Source organism: Ammospiza nelsoni, chromosome 8 (genome assembly GCF_027579445.1).
Source record: "Ammospiza nelsoni isolate bAmmNel1 chromosome 8, bAmmNel1.pri, whole genome shotgun sequence".
Taxonomy (NCBI): domain Eukaryota; kingdom Metazoa; phylum Chordata; class Aves; order Passeriformes; family Passerellidae; genus Ammospiza; species Ammospiza nelsoni.
The window spans coordinates 28,614,858-28,620,853 of NC_080640.1; positions in this window are offsets into that span (position 1 = coordinate 28,614,858).

Here is a 5,996-nt window from a genome sequence, read left to right on the forward strand (position 1 = left end):
GCAAATGCTCAGACTGCTTGCTGGCCCTATTTTCTTTTTTTTTTTTTTTTTTGTCTTCCCAGCCCATTAAACCTTCTAGCATCATCTTTTTTTTTAAAGGCTTTTGAAAAGCCTGCAGAAAGCTGCACAATTCCTTGGCAGTTTTGTGGAACTGAAAGTGACTGGCAGGCGACAGATCAATAAAAGCCAATATTCCTCTCTTGGAGTGAAATGTCATGAAGGTTATTTTGGAGCCAGCCTCTCTCTGCTTCCTGTTTTGAATCTCATTTTCTTCCTCTAATCTCCACCTGGCACTTAAACCTCTTCATTTTCTTGATGCTGTTCCAGGGAAAACAAGTCAGCATTCAAAGTGCAGTATTGCTTCATTATCTAAAGGCGCTATCATGCTGTTGCTGCTAAAGAGCAGAACACCAGCAAAAATCGCCACAAGCTGAAAACTATTGTAGTGAGGCAAGTAGAGCTCTTTTTCAGGCCCTGCAAATTATTTGAACTCTGTGTTTCTATTATATTTCTGTCTATATCATGAAATTGGCTGATTCCAGGTTAATTCCTCCAAGAAACAGAAAGATGAAAAACGCAAAGGAACACAGAATTTTTGCAATCATGGTTTGCTCCTTGCTCCTTGACAATTTGATGGCAGCAAATTGTCTGCTCATTTTCAAAGGGAATTTGAAATGTTGGATTAGTTTCAGCAAAAGTTGCAAGCACCAGGCCAGTTTCTGCATCCCAAATCATCCTCCCAGGAAGGCAGACCTCCCAGAGGCTCCATATACAAACTGCTGCTGGTTTCTGACAGCTCCCCACAGCTGAAGGGAGACTCAGCTTCCAGCTTCAGCTCCGGACAGCTCATGGGGTATTAATCTCTTGCTGAAGCAATTATCTCTGGCACCATATGCCACCATTTTTCATAAATGATACAGTTTCAACACAAAATTGCCTCTTTGAAGAGCTGTAAAGAAGTAAGACGGGATTAGTCCTTGCCTCCTCTCCAGCTCTAGCTTGCACAGCACCTGAGGTGGGGATAAAAAAAAGAAAATAAAAAGGAGGAGTACACTCAGCAAAGGCATCCTCTTGCACCATGGACACTGCCCTAGCCCATATAAAAGTCAGGCATAGGCAGTTTTTCCTTTGTAGTTCTCCAATGGCAAAGAACCACTCCTTACTGGTTCATTTCAAGAGTTGCTCCTATTATGTTCAATAAACTCTGCTTTATGCAGTCTTGTGATACTACTTCTTGAACAAAATTAGAGAAAACTCAAAGAAAGACTCTCAAAATGCAGACCTTTCCCCCCCAGAGGAGCTGAGATGCCAGCAGCATCTCCATCAATCTTCCCAGTTTCAGATATGATAAAACCCTATTTGGAGTTATTCAGTATGTCATATGAAAATTCAGGTCTCCTGTTTCTAAAGCAACAAGGTAATGGTCTGCTCAGGGGGAATCTCTTCTTCCCATCTCCCTCTCCCAGGAATCTTTTTGGTAGCTAAAATTCCTACACCCAGAAGAGTGACTTCTTAATCATTTCATATCATGGATACACCAGGAAGGAACCAGATTGTCAAACCTACTCTCACAAATATATTTTTTGTTCCCTACTTGTTCCCAGTACCTCCACATGACTCTGTTTAACTTGAAGCAAATGTTATTTAATTAAGCATTTTTCTGATCTCTTGCACAACCTTGCACAAAGCATTTATTGTAATTCACAGAATCTGAGAATACTACTCCAGATGATTTCAGTTATCCCAATTTGGGAAGATGGTCCCCCAAGTAATGCAGGGAAACAGCCACTCCAACCCAGGGACATTTTAATTAAAAAGCAAAGTAATTGGATTCCAATGAAAGGCAGCATGACCTAATCCAACCTGATATGCCTCTCACATATCAAAATTTAAAGTTAGAACCACAAAACCCCACACAATTTAGATACAATCTGTAAATACAGAGTTGGTCAGAGCACTGGCCATTTACAGAACAGGGTGTAGGTATTCATCTTGTTACTCAGCTGCATCTAGTCTCTGCTGTTAATCACTGAAAACGTGTTTACTTTTCAACATGAGCTCTGTGTGACACAGGAAAGGAGAAAAAAGGTTGGGCAGATAATTTTGCAGCCTGCAACGAAAGAAACAAGGGAGGAAAAGACATTAATTTGAATTAAGTGAAATTGAGTTTGCAAGTTTAACTGTGACCAGGTAAGATTAAGGTTGGAGCCAAAGGCAGAGGAGAGGAGCGTTTGCACAGGGCCACGGCTGCACAGCAGCTCCCACAGGAACTGCCCTGAGTCCTTCCCAGCCATGCAGCACACTGCAGCATGGTGTGCCAGCAGTTACACCTGAGCTCACACCACAGAAACATCCAGCTGCTCTTGGGGAAATAAAAGAAAAAAGCATTTTCAGAGGTGCTGTGGGTGCATTTACAGCAACACGCCCACAACAATGCAGCTGGATGCCTTAAGCAAGCACTTTGACTGGCAGGAAACACAAAACTATGGCCTGGAAAGCCACTGTACCCAACCCCTGTACAGCAGCATGGGGACTCAGTCAGAAATGGGCTCAGGGCTCACTGAGGCACACAGTGAGCCCCTGAGCATTCCATGGTGCTCCTTGCTGCACACCAAGTGAGCAGACTGGAGTGGGCTGCATGTTCAGCTTCACGCTCCAGCCATGTGCTCTCCTCCCCCTAAAAACTGCAGCAAACACAGCACAACACCTGCACCTGACACAGGAGAGCCAGGAGAAGAAAGCACAGCAGGGAGAGCTGCAGAATCTGCCCTGTCTCAGCTCCTCTTTATCAGACATGCATAAGACTCCTTTTCCTCAGCAGATGACGCCTTGAGCATCTGCAGAGTAGAGAAATCTGTGTACATACCAGTCATATTTTATTCTCTTTATATAGCTCTGGCCAAGAATTTCAGCAAGTTGCTCATTTCAGATATCTGGGCCTCTAGTTTCTGAAAACATGAAATGGCACCAGGGCTAATAAAGTCTGCTTGGACTGGTGTGACTATTTAACACTAATGAAAAATGCCCAAGCAAGCAAGTACTACACACACTGAACACAGCTGGTTAAAGCTGACCAATAAAGTTGTTGTAAGAAGCTATGGACGCTCTAAAGAAAACCAACATAAGATGCTGCTGTAGAAAATGTGAGGACATCCCAAATGAGGACATAGAAGAAAGGAGCCAAGCATTCCCCACAGAGCCATGGGAGTGACAACAAACCAGGAACAGTAGCTACTCTGAGAAACTTGAAATCACTGTTGCGGTAGTGAGCCTAAACTAGAGGATCTTTAAAGGTCCCTTTCAGGTAAAATCATTCTCTGATTTAGTTCCTGCAACAAAATCATTGCATGATAGAGAACAGTTTACGTTGAGCATGTGTGTATCACCTCTGAACTGATTTGATTGCTTAAAAGCAAACATTTAAAAGAACAAATATCTTCATCCAAAACCAGAAAAAATAATTTTGTAATTTGAGAGCATATTGGCATACCTCTAAAGACTGTTTCTTATTATAAAGACTGACAAGTCTTTAACTTCACTCTTCAACTTAATTGAGTCTACAGCAAAGCATCACCGAAATGAGTCCTCTAAGTAATTCTGTTTCATAGGAAATCAACTTTTTCTACTTTCTCTGTCTTGTTCAACTGGATTTCTGTATAATTTCTAATTTTGCCACTTTTAATCTGACTGGTATTATGCTCAGCTAAACATATTCACCATATATGTATGTGAAAGGCCCTCCTGAATGATCTGAAGTGAAACATCTCTCCAATGAAAAAATACCTCCATGTCAGTTTAATGCTATGCAAACATCTCCATCAATTTTTATAGCCCTCACTCAGCACATTGTTCAATGTCAGGGCTGGATGCAGGAATCCAGGATCAGCATGATGTAGACAAATTAACTGCCACCAAAGGAATGTAATCTCTTTCTACAGCTAATGATAAAGCCCATCAATTCAGCAAGGCACAGAGTACACTCTAAATCTAATAATATTTCACAGTTTCATTTGTCTTGTGTTTCAGCAACTATGATAAACTTTCATAGGATCTGCAAAGAGGTAGATAAATGTTCTATTCATGACTGACTCCACAGTAACTGAATAATTTATGCAATAAACAATAACTTTATCTTGTACAATAAAGAGTAATTACTTAAACATCTCTGATTCCATCTGTTCCAGATCTATTTGTCAGGGACTATAAAAATCAAGTGGGCAGAACTGTTTACCTACCTCTACCTACTCCTATCACTCTGTCAATGCTGATTACCTACTTTTCAAGCAAATAAGGCACAGATTATCACATTGTACCTGTCCTGCCACCTTCTAAAATACATTTAACCCTATGGGTTCATTATTTGAACAAAGCATGAAGACAGAAGGAAAGGCTGTCAGATAAAATGTAAGTTCCAGCATCTCTGGAAATATCTTCTTGGAAAGGAGCCCTGCAAAACTAGAACAGGAAAACCAAAACATTAAAATCTTGGGTCCTGTTTACCAGTTAAAGACAAGATAAATAAAAGCACAGTGCTCAGCTGGCTGGGGCAAGGAGTCCTAGCACATATTGCTTGCAGTGGCAAATAAAATTCTTTAACAGTCAGGGCTCTTTCCTCACTGCTGGGTAGGGTTACATCAGGAAACTGTTACAGATCACTAGTCATATTTCCACACATATCAGGCTGCCTAATAATAGACTCCATTTCCATTGCAAGAGTGTGCTACATACCACCTAATCATTTGCATTAATTCCAGCTGCGTTTTTTCAGACCAACCACTAATTCAACATCAGTTTCGTATTTAAAGGACTCAGAAAGTATTTTTTGCAGGAAGTGAGCTTTTAAAAGAAGAATCTGAAGGCATACATGCCCTGATCATACCCAGGATATCCCCACAGTTTCTTTAAGATGTGTAAAACATGGTATTACTTTTATATACATGTGATGAAATATGACTACAGCTGCCATAAGAGCATATAAAATGGGTGCAAATCCAAATCAGATACCCAGGACTCCAATTTAGGACTGGCGTTGCATTTATAGCCATCCAGAATACTCAATATTCTTTCTACATGCATTGAATAAGCAAATCAGGAGGAAATCAGTGTACCTGTACCCACATGGTACGCTCAGCTGACAAATGGAAGGAAAAAAAAATAAAGTGACAAACTAACAGCATCTTTGTCATGTTTTAATACAAACAAACATAAGTGAATCCCAGAAAGTCAGCAAAAACTGTTTGAAGCCAAGCTGGATCTTCCTGCCTTGGACCAGAGGAGGGAACATTTCTGCACGTAGGTCTGCCCCACTCAGATGTTGCATCCCTCTTGCCTAATGAGGTGTGCAAACACAGTAACTCTGCACAGCACTTCAACCACACACATTGCTCCTTACATGCCTGGCTTTTACCTTGAGAATTATTAATGAGCCAGAATCACATCACACACTTGAAGCCCACAGCACTGCTGAGAACTACTGGGGCATTTGCAGGCTGTAGGTCAGGGCTCAGAGCTTCCACCTCACCCGAGCCTTGCAACACCCTCCGCAAAACGTCAAGGCTGCGGCGAGAAGCCAGAGCGCACAGGACGTGCCACCCGTGGAGAGATTTGTCACTGCTGTGCAGACACAGCCTTGGCACGAGAGCAGCTCTGTGAGCAAAAGCCACTGCACAGGGCACACGGGGCAGGGCAGAGCCAGCAGAGTCACCCTGCCTGTGCTGGAGCACCTGCCTGGCTCAGAAAGGCTTCATCATCACACGGCGTTCCCCAGCCACGCCAGCCAAACCCAGCAGCACACAGGGCTGGCCTGCAGCTACAGAGACAAGAGGTTCCGAGGGGTCTCTCTCACTGACCCGTTTGGTGCTCAAGTGTTGCAACTCTTTCCCCATCAGCTTTCTCTGAATGTCTTCTGCTAGCCCTCCCCCATGCTTTTTCTTGCTCTCTGGTACTGCCTTTTCTCCTTGCTATATCCGTTCCAAAAAAGGACAGCTGAGACGACA